The sequence below is a fragment of the Callorhinus ursinus genome, unplaced genomic scaffold (genome assembly GCF_003265705.2).
Source record: "Callorhinus ursinus isolate GAN/ISIS: 27379988/994484 unplaced genomic scaffold, GSC_fseal_2.0 scaffold4, whole genome shotgun sequence".
Lineage (NCBI taxonomy): Eukaryota > Metazoa > Chordata > Mammalia > Carnivora > Otariidae > Callorhinus > Callorhinus ursinus.
The window spans coordinates 82,920,460-82,942,999 of NW_027397066.1; the positions used below are offsets into that span (position 1 = coordinate 82,920,460).

Sequence of the window (22,540 nt, forward strand, 5' to 3'; positions counted from 1 at the left end):
TAAAAGTTTTGTTACTCAAATGTTTGATGCAATGGAGAAAGCAAGTTAGTTAAAGCGTTTTTTTGGCTAAAAGTTATTTCACATCTAGTAATATTTGCTAAGTACTTTAATCAGTATCATCCATTCTATTTAATCTTCATGCTGTTCATAAGACTCCATTTTATGAATGAGAAAAACTAAGGCTCAATATGGTTAAGAAATTTAAACCATGATAGTAAAAGCTGGTTTGGCTCATTTAACCCTAAGGAAGGTATTAACTCCATAATGTCAATGAGGAAGCGAAGGCACAGAGAGTTTTAGGTAACTGGTCCAGACTCCTAAGGCTAGAAAGTCATACAGCAGACTGACATATGGACTACTCCTGCCAGTCTGGCCCCTGAGACCCATGGATTAGCTCATGAGGAGAGGGAAAACTGGAGCTAGAATACAGGCATCCTGATTCAGGAGTCAGCGTTCTTCCCACTCACCACACTGACCTAAGTAAGTACCCGGTGGTTTCCTTCCTCTCTCCTTCTCGCCCACATCACACACTGACCTACCCCTCCCACCCAGGATAAGCACTCGGGCCTGTCCTAGATTTTATCCAGATCTACATTAAATCAGAAGAGATCAGGGATTTTACAGTAATTCAACCCTTCCACTCAAAAGAGACAGGCTTTTTAGCAGAAGTTGGTTTTTTTGTGTTTTTTTTGTTTGTTTGTTTGTTTAGAGTCAGTGAGTGGGACTGACCTTTCTAATGTCAAGAGAAAGACAGTTTTCTTTATTAATGGTCAATAATGGTTTAAATGAACAGCTGCATTTTTACTAAGTAAAATGGATTCAAAAAACCTCACAATGCCCCTAGCCTTAAAATTATTCCTACACTATGTGCTGTATTGTTACCAGTTTAAAAATGCACAGAACAAAACTTCATCTAATTGTAGGACTGCATAATTCCAGAAATAAATCTTTCAAAAATATACATTTATGGATGTAGGGCTAATTTTAAAATAGGTATCAACCAGGACTGCCTTTTTCTGCATTGCTCCAGATACCTGAAATATATACATCAAAACTGTCTATACACTGTAATGGGGCCACTGCTAGGGGTGGTATTATTCTTAGAGTTATAAAAATTGGAGCTATCTACAAAATATCCTGTCTGGTTCTTATTGACAATAGCCTAATAGAAATAAATACTCATGTATGAATCATTACAAAAATCATGACAGGACGACATGTGACAACTACCTTCGGAGAGTGGTAAAAAAAAGGAAAAAACATAAACTAGGAAGTAGAATAGAAAAGAATGGTTGGTGCATGTCTGCTGCCTTCCACACTCTATTTTGAACTGCTATGGCACATATAATTTAATGGTGTGGTAAGTATAAACCTATACAGCAATCACAATGATGAAGTGGCCAACAAAATTCAGAAGTACCTGTATTTATTTCTTCATGGAAAACCCACTGGCAAAGACCATGAGTAGTAAATACTTCTAATCCTTACAAACAAGGTCTGGTTCATTTTAGACAAATAATTTACTCTTTCTGCACCAACTTTTTTGTTTTTTAAAGTTCTCTCCCCACCCCCCTAGCGCACATACATTTATTGAGGTATAACTACCAAATAAAATTATTTTATTTGGTACCCAAATTTAAGTGGTACCCAAATTTTTCATTTCAAGAAGCAGAAGAATGGTCAACATGACTTCTTTAGTCTCCTTCAAAGTTAAGCATCATCGCCCTGCTCGAAAAATAGTATCCCCCAACTTATATATAAATGAAGAGTCCAATTATGTTAAATGCAAACAGAAATCTCACTATGACTATGGTGAATTTTTTTAGAAGCAAAATATGCCTTGCAAGATGATTATTACCTTTCCTGTTTGTTTCTGAAAAGCCAGGTTTTCCTTTTGGGTTGCTTAAAATAGACACATCAACCCTCTCAGGCTGCAAACGCCTTTAAACTAATCTGTTGCAGAAAAAGACGGTAGCTGCCGCACCTGTTTTTGATTTTCATAAATCAATAGACATCTCTGCTTTTTGTATATCCAAAGGTTATCTATTCTTTAAAAATATGTTTAGAAGCAGAAAAAAACATATGTGCGTGAGTGAAAGTATCCAAATAGATAACAAGGGACAGGTTTCAGGAATATAGAGAAAAATGAGCTCAGGAAATTTAGATAGGCTACCATCAAGAGCAAATGTGAATCCTTGCTGAAGTTCAAAATAATGACTCAGATTTCAAGAATTTCTTTTTCCCTCTTACCAAAAGAAATGTAATCTTTTTATTGATTATTTGAACACACCCCTTACCCCCGCCCCACAATCACAATGAATTCAATCACCCATGAGTCTTTTCACTAGGTGCTATAATATGGTATAATACATTATACATTTTCTCAGGCTATAATTTGGTATTTAATGAAACCAAACAGATTGCCTTAGTGTTGCTATGGGAACATTTATCAGAGGGAAAGGGGCTGGCAGTAAGCGATCTGCTGCCAAATGAGAAAGAATTCATTAGCTCTAGAAGACTGGCAGTCTCAAGAATCATTTAAATATAGACATTAAGGAAAAATGTTCAGTTGGCAATTTGGTTACACAATCCTAAAATCTCTTTTAACACATAAAGGTGAGAGCTGTTCAGATCCTGCGATGGTTGATAAAGGGATTCTGAACACATTCAACTACAGTTGAAGATTTCTGAAGAATCTAGGAAAAGGGACAGATGGAGTTGGTTTGTAAGAGAAAACTCAATTCCTCCCAAAAGAACAGGGAAGTCAGTGTCTTCACCAGCACACCATAATAGGAGTGGCTCTGAGGCAGGCAAGCCGATATCTTTTTTCCCAGGCGGAAGTCTATAAATGACTTGGCTATCCATGCATTCTGTAGGAAAATTCTACCTTTCTAGTCCATACTCCTTAAAAACAACAAAAACAAAAATAAACAACCCCCCCACCAAAATACAGCAGTTAGCTAAACAACTGATTGCTATTCCTTTGATGGTTTGTAGAAAATAAATGGGATCCCTTCCTCAGCTCCTGAAAATCAATTGTAGTCAATCAATCCACCCAAATGCGTGGCATTCTCTGGCACACACGCATGCACACAGCTATATATACAGTTTATCATACCTTGTACCTGGGATTAAAACTCTTCTCTAGCAAATGTGACTCTTCCCTCTCTCCCTGTGAAAATTTCCACTTAGCTCTCACTTCTTCCTTTTGCAAATGGGCACACCTTTGACAAACGGTTTGTCAGTCAGTATTCATACCACCCTCTTCTGCACTGTCCCCAGATGCCAGGGGCTGGAAGCCTAAGAGCTATGCTTCTCCTACTCCCCTGCCATTTGGGTTCTGGATAAGGCTTACACTCTGCCAGGGAGATACACTCATGTGATGTGCAAAAGTGAGGAGAAGTAGAAGTAATCCTTAGCCCAACACCTGACACGGTGACTGACTGTGGGCTTTGGCAAGTGCTTTTTAGCGACTGGCAGTTCCATGTTCTACTACGGGTCGCCAGCCTAGGGGGAGGTGGGGTGGTTAGAGCTTTGTGGGGGTCTTCCTCCATTTGTGAATGGCAGCCATAGTTTCCTGGACACTTGTTCATAGTTTGCAGTGCAAGGAACAACAACAACAGCAAAAACCCTCTGACACTCTCCCCCTTCCAACAATTTGGTAGCACTTCATTCTTTATTTTAAATTCTTCTTTGGTTTGAAGTATCTGCCCTGAATCTGTCTCCCAAGAAAAACTAGTGATTTGGATCTATCAAACGTGTGGGGTGTTTTTTAGTCCACAAATCGAGGTTGTGGAGTTTTCGGAGAGACTTCACAAAAGCATGGGACGGAAGCATGTGTGGACCCTGAAACTGTTGGGCAAAGGCTTTAAAGAAGACACATCATTATTCTCCCATCCTTTCTTATCCCCACCCTTTAGACAAGACTTAACAGACCTTCTGGAAAAGGGGTGTCCATTCTTCCTCTTCTGCTCCCTCACCCTCTCCCTCGCTATGCCCTGCGTTTGTGAGAGGCCTGGGCTAGGTTGTGGAAGCGCAGCACTAGGTGCTCGGATCCCCCCCGGGCTCTCCATCCTCTTTCCTTCCGCCTTCTGGTCTATCTCTGGGTCAGAATACTATAACTCAATGATTCTGGCCGAATTTAGGAGTGGAGATAGGTAAAGCAGATCTCTCACTGTTTTTAAGTCTCCTTTAAGGGATCAGGAAAGAATTCTCCATCTGGCTCAGCCTAGCACTTCAGGTGCTATACTGAGGATCAGAGCTAAAGGCTTAGCTAGGAGCTACTTACTATAATAAATAGATTTCTCTCATGTTCTCAGGTAAAAGTTGGTAGGTGATTGATTGTAATTCCCCATCTAGGCCATCATTCTATGTAGAAATGTCCACTGAAACTCATGTTGACACAGTTGGGACAAAATATTGATTAAAAAGTTGTTCTTTTTATATGTAGCACATTATATGATTTCATTTAAATCCAGGGTTAATAAATATTCCAGTTTCAGTTTTACCAAAACAAACACATTAAATACAAGCAAAATAACTTAGGATTTATTTTTGGTGACAAATTGCCTAAGGACAGTAGTAGAAGACTCAGTAATCAGGTAAACTATTCCCCAGTTTACTCTCTCTGTGTAGGGCATACTTGCCTCCTTGCTCTTGCTTGAACACTCGGGCACATTTCTGCCGGAGAGTCATGGTCTAGGCGTTCACTCTAGAAAGAGCCCTTCTTCCTCAGACCTGCTGGGCCACATCTCCACTTACGTCAAGTCTGATCAAATCCCAGCTTCTCACTGGGGCCCACCCTGACCACCCTACTTAACAGTGCCACCTACTCTCACCCTGGTACTCCTTTATCCTCCACTCTATTTTTCCTATTTCTGGGGTGCTTATCACTTTATAATTTACTCATCGATACTTTATTGCATTTATTGTTTACATTTTGTCTCCTACTGATAAGATGGTCAGGAACTCTGAGAGGGTTACACATCCTGTTCCTTAGTCCACATTTCTCTTTGCATCAGGGCAAAATCGTTCTCATAAACAGCTCAGATTTTGGATTCAACAACATGAAATAATGCCATTTGTTAATACAGAATAAGTAACTATTCTCTACACAAACAGAAAAATATTTAGAACATCAGTTTATTACTTATACAGTCTTCTGAACATGCAGAAACATGAACCCAACAACAAGTTTTAATGTGCCCCATACAGGTTCTTATCCTTTTAGCCAGTCAGATATCATTCTTAACTTTTTAAAATCTGATATTAAACCCTTTGCTCCCGGGGCGCCTGGGTGGCTCAGTCGGTAAGCGTCTGCCTTCGGCTCAGGTCATGGCCCCGGGGTCCTGGGATTGAGCCCCGCGTCGGGCTCCCTGCTCCTCCCTCTCCCACTGCCCCTGCTTGTGTTCCCACTCTCACTGTCTCTCTCTCTCTCTCTCTCTCTCTCTGTCAAATAAACAAATAAAATCTTTAAAAAAAAAAATTTAAACCCTTTGCTCCTTTTACTTTACCCCAGATTAAGAAGAAAACTACTCAAACATCTGACACTGCTTCCATCTTTGATATCTATTCTAGGCTCCCCAAGTAGAACACAACTTACTTGTGTACATCAACAAAATTTATCTAATCTCGGGATTACCAGCCATAAACAAGCACATAGCAGTCCTTTATGAGAGAGTGGGCATCTTAAAATTGAAATAAAAGGAACTTATCAAGGTACACTACTGAGATATACTCAAATTGGCATAAGCTTTGTTGATAGTGACAACCAGACCATAGACACATAAGAATTTCTACATGACAGTAACAACAAAATGATTTTTAAGTTAAATAAGACTCACCTCCCCTGGTTAATTAAGACAAAGGCAGATGGATGTATAATGATGGAATGAGCAATGGTAGAAGACTGCAGACTTGATAAATCAGTTAAGTAAAATTTTAAGACTTAAGGGAGCGCTAAGGATACAAATGGGTAGAAGCTCGAACACATAGTCCGTTTCGTAGATTAAAAAAAAAAATGAACTTGAATTTGCACACACGTTCTGACTTCAAAGTGTTTTAGGATGTGGTGTATGCAACAACCACTGTGACAACTGCACAAGGTACTCCCAGGCAAAGAAACTCTCCCTACAGGCAATCAAACACCAACATAGTTTCTTCCAGCTCAGTCAAGTTTCATCAGTTAGGTTTCCTTTCACCTTAACCAGCTGTTACCTCAGCTTTTCTGAACTACGCCATCCAGTGGTGTCTCATAACCCATTTTCGTGCCAAAACCACGGACAGTTGGTCTGCTAGAGCAGTACAGTGCACCGTTTCTCCCAACCCAACAAAGTAGATTTCCAGCATGCAAAATTCAGTCTCGATACAGACATTCCATGTTTATTTGTGTCAGCCAATTCCTTTTGCTTCTTAAGGCTACTTTTCTCTGAATGCTCTCCCTCCTCCAGAGAAGAGCTAAAAAAGAAAAAGAAAAGAACATTCCCAGAATTCAGTTGCTCAGTGCCTAAGTCATATTTGCAAGTGGCACGTGAATGGCACGCCACGTGTCACGCCCTGCCACTAGGAGTCCCCATGGGGCAGTTTATTTCTGTGGAGACTATCTTCTGTTATGTTGGATTTTCATATGGGCTGTTGCCTTCTATTAAGCCAATCATCTGGAAGTACCTAGCCTGTCATTTAAAAGATGGATTAAAAAAAAAAAAAAGATGGATAAAAAAGATCTTACCTCTAAGGATTCCTAAGCAACATTAATAATATGAACCCATTTACTGACTGCTGTTTACATTTTGCATTTCCTTAGGGCACATTAAGCCATTTGAGAGCCTGCGACACCATGTCCAAGCCAAAGCACTATGACCTACTGGCCCTGTACTGTTGATATTAATGAGACCTAGATTATTAGAGAACAATAAGACAATTTAAAAAACTGAAATAAAACCCATGGCCAGTCTCTCACTTTTCCCTGCCTCTCCTTTTTGATTATACCTGCAATTGAACATTTTACCCGAATTCAGGAAAAAATTAGGCAAAGAATGATTTCCCTTAAGTCAAACTCCAAAATCCTATGCTTTCAACTGAATATGTTATTTAGAGTTTCATTAATTGAAGGAAGTGGGACAAATACTGAAGGATGTTTATGTAGGAGAAATAACTTGTTAGGCTCTCTGGGTGGCCATTTATGTGATAGACTGTGAAGACTGTGAAGACTGTGAAGCCACAGTGTTTACTGTACAATAGAGATGGTGATTCCTGCCATCACCATAGTGGCTCTTGGTTAAGGTAACTAAAGATCAAATTGCTTCTGGATGCACATAGAGCAGCATGTTTTGGGGGATAAATCTCAGCCGCATGGTTCTAAGATGAACAATTTTGTTCAGCTACAGCTGTAGTATAAAACATCTAAAAAGGGCTTAGCAAATATACAAATCATCATTAATTGACTGAACAAGTATTTACCAAGTGCCAAATAGATTCCAGATACTGTTCTACACACTGAGAACAGAGCAATGGGAAAAATAAATATTACTGCTTTCCATGAGCTTACATTCTAGTGAGAAAGATAATAAAAAGACTGAGCTACAAAGTGTGTCACTGGATACTAGGTGCAATAGAAGAAAATAAAATAGGAGTGCATGACAGCAAGTACCTGAGAAGTAGTGGGGGGGGGTGGAGGAGAGGACCACCCGTTTCTATAGTGGGGGGGGGGGGGGGGGAGAGGACCACCCGTTTCTATAGTGGGGGGGGTGGAGGAGAGGACCACCCGTTTCTATAATGTGGTGAGGGAAGTCCTTGCTGAGGTGAAGGTGACTTTTGAGCCAAGACACAGAGGAGGTGAAGACTACACAGACCTATGGGTGATCAGCTCTCCAGCAAGTACAGAGCATGCGTGAGGAAGAGAAAGGAGGCCAGTGTGGCTGAGGTCAATGAAGGAGAGTGGAGGGGGCAGGAGATGTAATTACAGAGAAATACGAACAGATGTGGGGGAGAACCCAGAGCCTGTAAGGCCTTAACGATGAAGGCAAGCACTCGTCCTCTTCTGCAGTTGGGAAGGGAAGCCACTTGAGGGATTGAGCAGAAGTGTAGTATAATCCCACCTACGTTTCACCGGGCTCATACTGACAGCCGGGTGGAGGACATGGGGACAAGAGAGACGAGAGGGGAGCCGGGGAGCACTTCCGTATAGGGCCCTGCAACAATCCAGGCGAGGAAGCCCAGGCCTGGGCAGAGGCAGTGGGGATAAGATGTGCACAAATTTGGGGCACACTCTAAAGGCAGAGCCATAAGCATTTTCATAGAGAATCCACACGGGATGTGAAAGAAAGAGAAACATCAAGGGCACAGTTGCTGTGTACCATGAGAAAGGACAGTAGAAAGAGCGGATTTAAGAGGGAAGGGCAGGGGCATGGTTCTGGACATGTTTAGATTCAAGATGTCTCTTGCGCAGACAAATGGAGGTAAGCAGGTACTGAGAAATGGGAGCCTGGACTCAAAGGAAGGGACAGGGCCAGAGACGCAGAGATGCAGATATTTAGGAAGCATCAGACTGAGGATGGTTTTGAAAGCAAGAGAGCAGACAAGATGTCCAAAGAGAGTGTACATAAAGAGAAGCAGTCCAAGGACCAAACCCTAGGACACTCTAAGAGGCAGAAGAAGCACCAAGGAGACAAAGAAAAGTGGCTAGAGCTAAGGAAGAAACAGGAGCGTGTGGGATCCTCAAAACCAAGTGAAGAAAGTACTGGAAGGGAGAGAGAATGTCAACTTGCCATAGGGTCCAATGAGAGAAGGACTAAAATTTGGATGATGGCAAAAAATATGTTCAAGTACTGGAAAACCGAGTCTTATGTGTAAGACCACAGATACCACTCCTCAGAAATTGATTTTTAGGAGCTATGTCATCCTATCTGCATGTCTAGCAAGTAAAATTGTTTAATACAGTATTAGATATTTACAAGTCTTCTGTATTTGCTGTATTTGCTTATAACAGAAACAATCATCCATCTACCAAATCTACTACCTTAGCCTGATAAGGCAATGATGAACCCTGGGAACTAATTCTTGATAATTCTATTTTCCCCCTTTACACTTATTTGCTGGATGATTGATAACATGCATTAAATGAAACAATGTAGACTTCAAGAAAAACTGCAAACAGGAAATTGCGATACTGACTTTTCCACAAGGATAAGTAATTACGATAAGGAACCACAGATAAGCAGCTAAGCAATTATAACTAGACATGAAGGTCAACAACCAGGCTTCACGGAAGATGAAACTGAGTGTCTGGTATGATATGGTCATGTATAGGCAACGTAGGAAACTGAATATTTTACCTAGATCCTAATAGGGCTGTTGGGTGAAATTTATCATTCATACTTTCTACACGATTTAGCACTGTGCCTAGAGAGGGTGCTCAATAAGCGGTGAAGAGAAGAATGAACGGAGTTCATGCCCAGAGCTACTACACAGGACCATGCAGGTTGTGCCCTACAGTACTGCAGGGGGCGCTGTTCACCAGCTGCCAAGTCATGACAGGCACACCTGCCCAACCACACGCGGCAGCCCTAGGGAGCATCCATCAGCCTTAGACTTTCATACTGAAGTTGAAAAGCAATCATGGTCATGGCACACATATGCTAAATATCCTTTGAGATCAATATAAACTGAAAACAGGCTTACAAAGATATTGTCATGTACGAAGAGACAGTTACCAAATGCCTATATATGGATTTGATGATTTTTACCTTGCTATATGTGAATATCATCTGTTTTCAATTAGCAATAATCGCGCCTTGGATAAACCTCATTGGCTACGATACTGCCACTGCGCAAAGCCGAATATCATCTGTTTTCAGCGTTTGATTATAAACTGCTAGAAAGTAGGATTGATCATGCAAATGCTATATACCAGATGCAGGAAACACCATTTTCAATGCTGACTCTCATATGTGATGACTTTGCAACACTAAAGAAATCCATAAAAAGCACCTTTAGGAAATGTTGATTCAGAAACCATTTAAAAGCCATGTTTACAAGTCACACTAGTGATTTTTATCCTCTTAAATTTGGGGAGTTATTGTTGATTCTGAAGAGAAAAAGACTGTTCACTTTACAGGGAGAGCCATGTGGCATGTTTTAAATTGAGGCAGTGTATTAGAAGGCAGGCCCAAACTGTTTGGCTCATTTCCCACATTTGTGTAATTTTCCTTGTAAAATCCAGAATTTATTTTCTATCATTTTCTTACCTGCATCATCCTCATCACAGCCCAATTAAGAGCCATAACACAGTATACCCCCGAGATACCTTAAATTAACCACAGACAAAAATTTATGATTTCTGGATTACTGACTGAAATCACAAAAGAATAGTGACCTTAAAACAAATCACACAAAATCTCAGTTATTTAAAGCCTCGAGACATTATTTTCCCCTTGATTATATAAAGCTACATAGAAAAATGGAAAAATATATCCTCCTACTTCTTATTGAAAATCACTCGTGGAGATCAAAAGCCAGAACCCACTGCAAAGTACCTGAGATGTTCAGCTTTAATCTCCCTGACCCTCAGCGCTGTAATTCTTCCTGATAGTTGTCAAACCGCAGTTAACCACGCAACAAACACAGAACATTAGCCAGAATTTAATAACAAAAGCAATAAATATTTTATTTGTTAATTCAAGTAATTAAATAGAAGCTAGCTAATTGGAAAGGAGCTAAAATCTGAGAAAGAGCACCAGGGGGTGAGGTGAGAGGTGTAAGAAGAATGAGAATTTTATATTTGCCAAAAATGTCCACCATGCTCGAATCAACCTCACACCTAGCAGCTCTGTCTCTGCACCTTTCTTAGATTTATCTATACCAGGACTTTATTCAGAAAATTATATAATAATCAATATATATTTCATTTACACTCACTAGAAAATCCTGTCTGACGGCACCTGGGTGGCCCAGTCAGTTAAGCATCCGACTCTTGGTTTTGGCTCAGGTTGGAATCTCAGGTCGTGGGACTGAACCCCGCATTGGGCTCCATGCTCAGCGCAGAGTCTCCTTAGACTCTCTCTGCCCCCACCAGAAAGAAAGAAAGAAATGAAGAAAGGAAGGAAGGAAGGAAGAAACGAAGGAAGGAAGAAAGGAAGGAAGGAAGGAAGGATCTTAGAATCTTGAAAGAAAGAAAGAAAGAAAAGAAAAGAAAAAAAGGAAAATCCTGACCCCAGCCTATAATTTATCCTTCTTATCTCTTTCAAAACATCTTTAAGGCTTTAAAATGTACTCAATTCATTTCAGCTCTTATTTATTGAGCATCTACTATATGCCAATACATCAGTACATTAGTGACATGGACAAAAATTCCTATTTCCCAGGAGTTCACATTCTAGGCTCGTCAAACTTATTTGGGCAATTGATAAATTATTTTGGTATTTTGAAAAAGTATTAAAATTAAAGGCCATTTGGAGAAAAGAATAACTAGTGTCTACAGGAATTCTTAGTTATCTCTTTTGTTTACCAATCACATTTTTCAATACTCACACAAGGACAGGTGCACAAAGCAAAGTCCTTGGGTGGCTGTCCGGAGTTAACACTCCTGCTCCGCCATGTGTGTAATCTTTCTGTGTCATTTTAAAATGATCAGTTTTTACCTTGGGGTGTGAATCAGGGTCATCTGTGAAGCTTTTGAAGTCCAGAGCTATATGTAGACTTACTGAATAAGAATATCCTACAACAGGGCTGAATATGTGTATTCTTTAAAGCCTTACAGTTGGTTCTGATGCCAACTATATAACAATCCTTTTAGCAAACTCTTAGAAGGTTAAAGGCAGGAGTGAACACTATGGATAAAAGAATTTCCTGAAAAGTTCTACGACATGATAATAGTAGTAATAATAATAATGATAGCTAAAGCTTTGCACTTACTGTTTGTCTTGCGCACTTCGAAATTATTTCTTGATATTCCTTCATTCAGCCCTTACGATAACTATGATTATTTCTATTCTGCAGGGACCTGGAACATGGGGAGGCTGAGTAACTTGGGTAAGGTCCCAAAGCTTTGTAAGCAGCAGGACTGGGTTCTGAACCTGGCATGATGGCACAAAGTGCCTGTGCTCAGTTGGCACTCTGTGGAATTTATTCTAACTATTCTAACTATTATAATTTATTCTAACTATTCATCTATTTACTAACTCGTTTAGTAAATGAATTAGGTGCAGGTTTAAGAGAGACAGATGTGTCTCTTTTTCCTCCATAACTTTAGCACAAATATAAACAACTGTATAATTTCTGCAATACCCATTTCTGCTAGGATATAAGGATCACATGAAAATAAACATGTTTCTCATTTACCATGGCACCCCCCCCATATTTAGCATAGTGCTTGATGCACAGCAGCACTCCATAAATATCTGTTGACCGACTGCATGAAAGAATGACAGATGTGCATTTTCCACTAGAGGAGTCATACTTGCACACACACTTAACTCAGAATATTAATAATGCTAGGGGTGCCTGGGTGGCTCAGTCATTGAGCGTCTGCCTTTGGCTCAGGTCATGATCCCAAGGTCTGGGATCGAGCCCCACATCGGGCTCCCTGCTCGGCGGGAAGCCTGCTTCTCCCTCTCCCACTCCCCCTGCTTGTGCTCCTGCTCTTGCTGTCTCTCTCTCTGTCAAATAAATAAATTAAAAAATCTTAAAAAAAAAAAGAATATTAATAATGCTCTACCCAAGCATCAGAAGAGAACAGCGGGAGACAAGAAGGGAGAGAGTAAAACCCACCACATCCAGAAGACTACTTGATTCTCCCAATAAGCCCAGGAGCTAGGCAGCAGAGGTTTTATCAGCTGTATTTTGGAGGCAAAAGTACTCAACGAGAATGTGCCTGGCCATTCATGCTGTATTTCCCAAACTTGAACCGTGGGCTCAGAGATGTGTGTTCAAATCCCATTTCTGACACTCCTATCTGTGGCTTTAGGCAAGATGCTTAACACCCTTGAGCTTTGGCTCTCGCATTTATAAAGAGAGGTATATACTGATTTTGCCTTCTATTCACAGGTTCCAAACACTTAGAACAGTGCCTGCTCTGGAGTTGGCACTAAATTTATTGTTAAATTGCAGTGCCATTAAAGGCCTTAAATATGAAAACACGTGTAAGAGCGCCTAGCATTGTGACTAACACACTGTTCATCACAGTTCCCTGGTGACTAAACAGCCCTACAATGTTATTCCCACTTCCCCTTCCCTTTAAAATCTTTAAAGGGGCCGTCTCCCTTCACCATTTCAGATTCTTTCTAAGCCATGTGACCCCTTCCACAGTGAATCTTAGGAGGATTGGACCCACTTCTGTGAAATCACCTAGTTCACTAATGCAAAGGGGAGCGGATTTAATCTTTAAACCAGGACAGACTCTAACTTACACCAGGAATTCATTTACTTTCTCATTCCCATGAGACATATTAAACATACATCTCTAAGTTCTCCTTCTTTGTAAAAACCATGGCATCACTTTAATCCATTTCATAACGAGCCTATAAAAAAGGTTTACAAAATCGCAGCACTGTTTTATTATCACCATTCAGGTGAAGGAAATCAATTTGCTACATAGCTAACTACACATTAGATTTCTGTGCTGGGGCATCCTTACCTGGACATTTATTTTATTTTTTTAATTTTTTTATTTTTTAAAGATTTTTATTTATTTATTTGTCAGAGAGAGAGAGCACAAGCAGGGGCAGCAGTAGAGGGAGAGGGAGAAGCAGGCTCCTCACTGAGCAAGGAGCCCACTGTGGGACTCGATTCCAGGACCCTGGGATCATGACCTGAGCCGAAGGCAGATGCTTAATGACTGAGCCACCCAGGTGTCCCTTTACCTGGACATTTAAAATCAGCATTCCCAGATCTGTGGTTAATCTATATACACCCTGAGCTCCATACACCCACTTTCCGGCTCAGACCCCCCCTCCACCACCATGTCTGCCTCCTTAGTATAGAAGCAGAGCCATCAGGCCAGCACAAGAACATGGCTGAGATGTTGAGGATGGATCCTGGGCCCTGACAGTGGCTTTTCGGGATTAAAGGAACTGAACTTTTCTCTGTTGGGTGTTTTTTGTTTTGTTTTTTTTTTTGCAGGGGGTGGAGGGGTGATGGTAGGTGTTATGTGAAAAATGTCCCATAGGCCCAGTTACATCGCAATGAGTAATACATGGATGTGTGGTGGGCAGAGTTGTTTATTTAGCCTGTGGTAGGAGGGAGAAGGCAGTGCTTGGATGTATAAGCTTTTGCAAACCCGATGTGCTAAGGGAAAAAAACCCAAATTTTAGCGGGCTTATTTTTTGCAACAGTAAAATGAAACACTAAGTGATTTCCACAGTTATATACAGCTTCAACAGTCTACATTTTTATCAACAGCTGAAAAACAAAAACAACATTGTTATATTTACACCACATACTTATTCTAATGCACCAGGAAAGGCAGTGATGTCAGAATTTATAGAGATACAGACAGAGTTAGAGATATACATACCAAGATGACAACCTTCTACGAGCGTAAGTTTTAAATAACTGTTTGAAGAGGATTTTCATCCGATTTAATTTAACTTAATTTAATTAAGCTTAATTTTAATTTTCCAAAGTAATTTCTGATTTATTAATTAGTTAACTGAATATAGTAATATGAACAACGACCACATCAAGGCATTCGGAAATCACTGAATTGAACAATCTCTAAGTTTTTAAGCTTTTCTGATATTTTATGACTATTAAATATTTATGTTTTCAGCAATAAGGTTGGCTTCTTTCAGCATGACTTGTTTAACATTAACTGTTTTAAAACATGAACCTGGACAGATTTCTTTTCAAGAAAGTGAAGCAACCAAACTATCTGGTGGATTAACTTTTTCCACTAAGATAACACAAAATTAGTTAGGGTTGGGGAATAAATCACCGAAGAGTCAAGTCTTTAGGTGTGTTTGATTTTCTAAAAAGAAACTTAAATATCCTTTGGTATTTATGTATTCTGATAATCTGGCTTAAATCTTTTCTAAAGCATTTTCTTGAATTAAGTACAGTATTTCCTTCCAACAACATGTGAAAATCCTAAGTATTGTAAGAATGACTTTTAGGACGAACATAAAGTCTGCGTGCTCAAATCTAACTATGAGCTTAGACATAATTTGAAGTATGTAAGGGAAGCCAATGGGCGCCAGCTAATGTCTACTTCTTGATCTAAAATAACATCAACAGACAAGCATTCTAAGTCTAGGGAAGAGAAGACCCTCAGCGGGCCAAGAAGAATAGTGGGGTGGGGGGAGGGAACATTGCCTGCAGTCACATTACCATAGCCCACAGCGAGTAGTCACATAGCACTTACTATGTGTCAGGCTGCGCTTGAAGATCTTTACAGATTCTAATTCACTTAATCCCCATAACAATTCTGTGAGCTCCACACTGCAGCACAGTGTACAAAACCCAAACGGCCAGCCACAGAGCTGAGAGGTGACAGGGCCTGGAGGTGATGCAGCTGGGATCTGAATCGGGCACCCTGGCCTGAGAAGGGGTGTTATTTGTGAATTGAGAGTGGAGGGCTAGGGCCAGATTTAAAGCCCTGAAAGACACTGGGAGACATGAAAAAGGTCTAAGAAATCCACAACGATGGAAGAAACGGAAATGGGAATGTCCTGGAAGCAAAGATTAAAACACAGCCTGAAGACAGGAAATAAAGAATTCTGAGAAGAAGCTGGTCTGAGGCTACCCTTGTTTTTGAAGCTGCGCAAATCAGCAGGGGCCTACAGAGGAGGAAAGCCTTCCTTCTGAGAAATAAAGGGAGCCCTCAAGGTGATAGCTAAAATTGGGATTTAGGAACCCGTCTGTGGCAGACTCCTGGGAAACCGTAACAACCAATTTTCAGTGAATAAAAGAAGCGACGTCCAGGTAATTCTTGCCCCTTGCCATCTGGCTCATTTTCTCAAGAGAAAACTGACGCACGGGGGTGAGGCGCCTGGCTGCAAGGTGATCCCAGCTGATTACCGAGCAGTCCACCATTCTTCCCACTATACTACTTGAGTTGTTTTTATCCCTAATGTTCCCTCCAGATTTAGTACTTTTTTACGATTCTATTTGCGTATTTGCTAAAGAAGGCATATTGGAGGAGCCCAAAAGTTGTTCAAGCTGTCTATGGCATGCACACATCGAGTACTTTAATATTCTGCAGCCGTACACAATATTAAAAGATGCATATGCCTGAGTCTGCGCCGAATGCTAGATGAGAAGGAAGAAACTGGGAAGTAATGGTCACTGGTGTATGAAACACTTTCTACTTTCTATTTTCAAATTGCCAGAGCTGGCCAGGAAGAAACCTCAGCAGGAGAGGGGCAAAATGTTGTTTGCTCTTCAGCAAACAGATAGAATGAATGAGGCTGACTCTACCACACCATGGAGTAAGTTTGGGAAACTAAAACATTCTATTTTATTCCATTTTCCACAGGAAACAGAGAATGGAGATCTGTGGTAGACTCCCATTAGCATTATGCGGTCCCCACAAAACCCAACTTTCTCAAGTCTGAAGACATTTAAAGGTAATTATGGGGGAAGATGAGGGAAACATTTCCAGCAGTTAAATAAGGATAGTCATGGAATGGACAAACATCATGCCTCACAGGTCATTACCTGTGCCATGCTGCCAACCATGATGTATGAAGCAGAAGAAAAATCCATGTCAAGGACAAAATGAGAAGGACATTAAGGGCTTACTCTATTTAAAAAGTTTAGTAGGGAAAAGTGAGTTAATATGTGACCTACAGGCTAGGGTAGAAAAACTCAAATCTACCACTGAAGAATAACTGTTAAAATACACTAAATGTATACAAATGTACATCCAATTCTAATAAAGACAATAGAAATTAAAGGGCAAAAGTGGCACTGAACATGCTGCAGAAGTAAAATTATCAACGTTCTCCATCGTTCTTCAGAAGCAAACAGGTGACAGAACAGAGAAGGGCAGTGGGACACTGAGGAGGGGACAGGGGTTCTGGGCCTGACTCAGCACTACCGAGCAGGAAGTGACATTGCCAGACCAGTGCCCTTGGGTTTCCTGATCCGTGAGGCTGGGAGCTGAAGTGATCTCTAAATCTCTTCCAAAAACAAAATTAAGATGACTGTTCACAGCAGGAAAATAATCACAGGGAAAAAAATTCACATATTTTTAAAAAGTCAAGAATTTAATAATAGGGATCGATATGGCCAGCAATCAGAAATATGAGCAAATTTTTAACCCTTAGAGGAATAAAGAAAGTGTTCATTAAGTTATTACTTTTAAAATATACAACCACTATAAAAATCCCTCCACCCTTAAAAAAATTAAATAAATAACAACAAAACACAGTAAGAGAGGTCAACATCCAAAAAACCATCAGTAGCTATACGATTAAAGGAGCACTGTTTCTCTACTTACATAACTTCTGGCACCATACCTCTGGGCTTTTCCTCCACACCAACCAATTTCCAAACCCAGGGTCCCACATTTTTGCCATACTTGGTTACAAAGTTGGGAGTTCCCACAACACCCTTCCTCCCACCTCGCTCAATAATTTGCTGGGCACAGACTCAGAGAAACATTTACTTATATTTACTGGTTTATCAGAATGAATATTATAAAAGATACAGATGAACAGCCAGAGGAAGTGGCACATGACAAGGTAAGGAAGGATCCCAAGTGCAGGAGCTTCTGTTCTTGTAGAGTTGGGGTGCACTGCCCTCTTGGCATGTGCTTGTGTCCACAAGCCCAGAAGCTCTCCAAACCCCATAATTCAGACATTTTTTTATGGAGGCTTCATCACACAGATATGATAGATTATTAACTCAATCTCCTGTCCCTCTCCCCTCCCTAGAAGATGGGGGTTGAGCTGAAAGTTCCAAGCTTCTAATCATGGCTTGGTCTTTCTGGTGACCCACCCCCACCCTGAAGCCCTCCAGGAGCCCACTCAGAGTTGCCTCATTTGAACAAAAGATGCTCCTATCACCCAGGAAACTCCAAGGTATTTAGCAGGGCTGCGTGAGATGCTCCTCTAACTCCCATGACTCAGGAAGTTTCCATGGGTTTTAGGAGCTCTGTGTCAGAAACCGGGGGCGGGAACCAAATATATATTTCTCATTATGTCATGGTGATATATCAGAATATATTACTTAAAATTCACAAATCCCTCCTTTTTCACAATGTTTTTTTTTAATATAGTTACCAAAAATCATTCAAATTAAAAAGCAGCCGATTTACTTGTTATTTATATTAGAAAAGCATAAAGAGCATATACTTAAAGAAGAGAAAGTATTTTGGTGAAGAAGCCCTTCTATGTTTTAAAGAAGAAAGAAATGCCACGTGGGGAAGGGCAGGGAAGCTTCAGCTAGAACACAGATGATGTTGCTAATACAAAAGTCATTCTGGATATTGAAGAACTCACAAAAATAAAACCAGTGGTTCTGAAATGGTCAGGAAACCATCATATGGTGGGAAGCAAGATCACACAGTAACAAAAGCTGAGGTTATCTGTTGCTTTGACACAGAGATGTTTTGAAAGGGTGGCAGGAGGAAGTCCTGATAAGGTTAATGAAGTATCTAATCAAGATATTCACTTTGAAGTCCTGTAACATCTATGAAATACACTCACAGAATCAACACTAAAAGGGGCTTTGAGATCACGGCAAATAACCTCATGAATCGCAGGAAGAAATTGTTGTCGGACAGGCACCACCTCCCTGGATTCCTGATTCACAATCTGTACTCTTTCTCACCGCTTCTGGACAATCGTTTTCACCAGTATCATTATTTTTATCTTCCTTTTCCTGTTACGCTCAGAAAAAAAGGTATTCTTTCAGTATAATAATGACAAGAGGATCCTAGACAAAACAACTATCCTTCCACTCGGAACCAAAACAAACATCAAGTAACTCATCTGTGAGTCAAATGAAAAGGAGAAATCAGGGAATAAGAAAGCACACCAAACAAAACAAGGAAACAGTTTATATAAGTTCTCTGAGTGGAATTTTTGAATTTTTGATTATGAATTATTTTAATGAATTCTGATTCCTACCAAAAGGGCAAACAGGAATTTAGTACTGAATAAATCAGCAAATGTTTGATGTTTCTTTATTTTTTTTTAAGATTTTATTTATTCATTTGAGAGAGAGAGAGCACAAGCAGGGGGAGAGGCAGAGGGAGAGGGAGAAACAGACTCCCCACTGAGCAGGGAGCCTGACTTCCGGCTCCATCCCAGGACCTGGAGATCATGACCTGAGCCGAAGGCAGATGCTCAACCAACTGAGCCACCCAGGCGCCCCATGTTTGAAGGTGTGGGAGTCTGAGTGCATATGCATCAATGCTAATGGTAATGACCGATGACTTTCATTCACCGAGATCCTACCACATCTCAGGTATTATGGAGGAACTTTTCTTATGTTGCCTCAAGTTTCACAGCAGTGTAAGGTAAAAATTATTTCAATCATCTGCAAGATGAGTAAAAGGAGAGAGAGGTGTTAGGTAACTTAACTTGTCAGCAGCAGGATTAAAACCTATGTCTGTCTGATTCCAAAGCCAATGATCTTTCCACTAGGCGGCAGAGCCTCATCCTGACAGCACTCCCATCACATACACCATGCAGAGGTTACTGGGGGAAAAAAACAAACCTGGAACAAAAAGGTGAACACATCCATGCTCCATTTCAGTTTTACTGTCTACACAAATGTTCAAGTTTTATTTTTTGCCAGTAGTATGGTGAAGATTTAACAGCTTTCACATTAGGTCTTACTTAAACAGAAAATCAAAATCTGGTTGAAAAGAAAGCTAATGTTTACATTTTTAGTATTTAAAATCATGATCATTAACTTGACCCTTAAAATAATTTATTCTACCAGACAAATACAGTCACACTGTCTATTGACCTCTACTGGACAGATTGTTAGTACGCTGCTCCCTTTCCAGTGGGCATATCTGACTCTTCCCAGATTTCTTTCATCAATTATAATGCTTGCTCTGCTATAACCCTTCTTCCCTTTCCCTCCATCATTCTAAACTGGACAATTACCCATCATGAGTCAACCCTCAAACCTATTCCAGTGTATCTTTGCAAGGGTCATGGCTATTTCCATCATAATTTTACAACCAGTCCCTTTCTTGAAATGGGCATTTGTCATTACACTTACCTAGCCATCACTAAATGCAACATAAGACTCCCAAGCTGCGACTGGTCCCTCTGACGTTCCTCATATCAATGGAAAGGTCCCCATTAGCCTTCCTGGCCTGATTCCTCAGGTCCAACCCAACTACACGTGAACTATCTCTGACAAATCTTTTCCCCACCCCCAACATCTGCATTCTCTAGTCACCCTCAGCTAAGAAATAATTATTTCTGTGACTCCTGACTGGCTCCTGATGATTCTTACTCTGTCGGTGGAAACCAAGACTATTGGCTGCCACCAGCCAACTGGACCAAATCTTGCTAATCTGCTGGTTTTCCCAATCTCTTCATTATACCTAATCCTCCACAATTTTCTTCCTTTCTTGAACTATCTCTAAAATAAGGACCCACTTCTTTCAGTTCTCCTCTCTCTCACTGTAGCAACCAAAGAGGTGCCCAGGACATCATAGGTTCCCTTGTAGGTGATCTCAATTCCCGTAGAGATGATTTAGAAAATACACCTACAGAATTGGGCCTAAGTTCCATCCACAACCTCATTACTTTTGGGGAAAGGTCTGTCACCTTTTGGATAGAATTCATCGCCTGGTTGAAAGAATTCATCACCTGTTTGAAGAAGTTTGATTCAATAACAGAGTCATATTCATTGTTGAAGCAGTTCGCCTTGTTCTTGGACAACATCACTTCTGGCCTCGAATCTATGACTTGCTAATTAGGAGAAACCCAGTACACTGTCCTCAATGACTGTATCATTCTGGATATGGAGTCAAACTGACTGCTGCACTTTTGTCCCACTAATCTAACTCATGTCTTTGTCATAATCAGGAAGGTGCCAGAGACAAATGAAGAAATTCCTTGCATTGCTGGAATTGCAGTGCTGACACCATTGGGGAAAGATGACAGGTTCTAGGACTTCTGGTAGACCCATGAAGGCCTATGATATTGGGCATATAGATTGATTCGGCCTCTAAGCTCTGCCTTTCTGTTTATTTTCATAGGTATCTCTCTTCCTAAATGTCTCCAGGTTACAAAGTAGAGCAATTGTCACCAAGTCTCAACAGATGATTCAGCTGGTCCTTAATGAACATTCAGTCCTTCGTGACAGAATGAAAAATGGACTTATGTTGTTGAGAGGGAAAAAGAATGTGTCTTCTCTCCTTGAACAAGAGGAAGGACTGACACAGATTCTCTCTCTGACCAAACTTTAGACAGGCTCCTTGAGCCTTCTTTTCCTCCAGGCCTCATCCTTTGGACCCTGTCTTTAGCTCACCTGTCCAGTGGTGGCGAGAATCCCCTATCCTTGATATCTGATCACCCTGGTCTGCCTTTAGCAAGAATATCCGTACCCTTGATATCTTCTCTTAGTAATTTTCCATCCACAAACCTCCTTGCCCCACTCTTTGGCTATCAATTCCCACTTGTCCTTGTATTCTGAACTGAGCTCAGTTCTCTACTGGGCTCTTTTCCCCTTTGCAATAGTTTAGGAATTAAATGTTTTTATTTTTTTATTTTTTTTTTTACCACTTTAACTGATGTCTGGCTCTGGTTCTCTTTGACACATGGTATCAACACATGGTATGTGTGGTCATAAGGAATATTATAAACTTTATAAATTGAGGTAATGCATGCATCACTTCATTTAACAAATATTAATGAATGTCTACCATGAGGCAGTCACTATGCTACCCGGTAAGGATAAAATGGTGGGCAAAAGTAGACAAGGGGTCAGCCCTCATGAAATTGATAGTCTAGTGAGGAAGAGAAAGCTCAATAGAATGATCACACAAATAACATAATATTATTACTGTGATAAATATTTTGAAGAAATAGTACATGGTACTATATGGGCTAGTCAGGGAAGGCTTCCCTGAAGACTAACAAAGTGACATTTAAGCTGAAATCTGACTATTCAAGATTATTGGATGTGTGTATGGGGGTGAGGGATATTCTAGAAAGAAGGAACAGCATGTGCTAATAAGTCTCTTATTGAAAGGGAAGGTGGTACGTTCAAGGACTTGAAAAGAGCTGAAGTGAAAGAATGCCATTGTAGACAGGTCACAGGAAATAGAGATAATGAGGGAAAAAGGTATTAGATGAGATTGAAGACATTTACAGACAACAGAACACTCAAGACTTTCTAAACCATTCTAGGATTTGCAACTTGATGCTTGAAATTGGACACCATTGTATGTAGGCATTAGCACAGTGTTTGTACCAGCATAAACGTTCAATAAATGAAAACCTTAAAAATATTTGAATCACCTTAATGTGTCAATGTATGGTATTTGTCTTATGTGTAGCATACATTGACTTACACATACACACAATGTATGCTACACATAAGACAAATACCATTTATCATTGATTTTTGG

At 40.4% G+C, this 22,540-nt stretch overlaps 1 protein-coding gene and 1 pseudogene across 9 annotated transcripts in view; both read right to left on the reverse strand.

The window, feature by feature from the left end:
* PPP3CA (protein phosphatase 3 catalytic subunit alpha) overlaps window positions 1–22,540 on the reverse strand; it is a 502,337-nt gene that overhangs the window by 125,745 nt on the left and 354,052 nt on the right. The gene's annotated exons all lie outside the window — the stretch shown is intronic.
* On the reverse strand, window positions 9,662–9,835 carry LOC112825529 (U4 spliceosomal RNA; annotated as a pseudogene).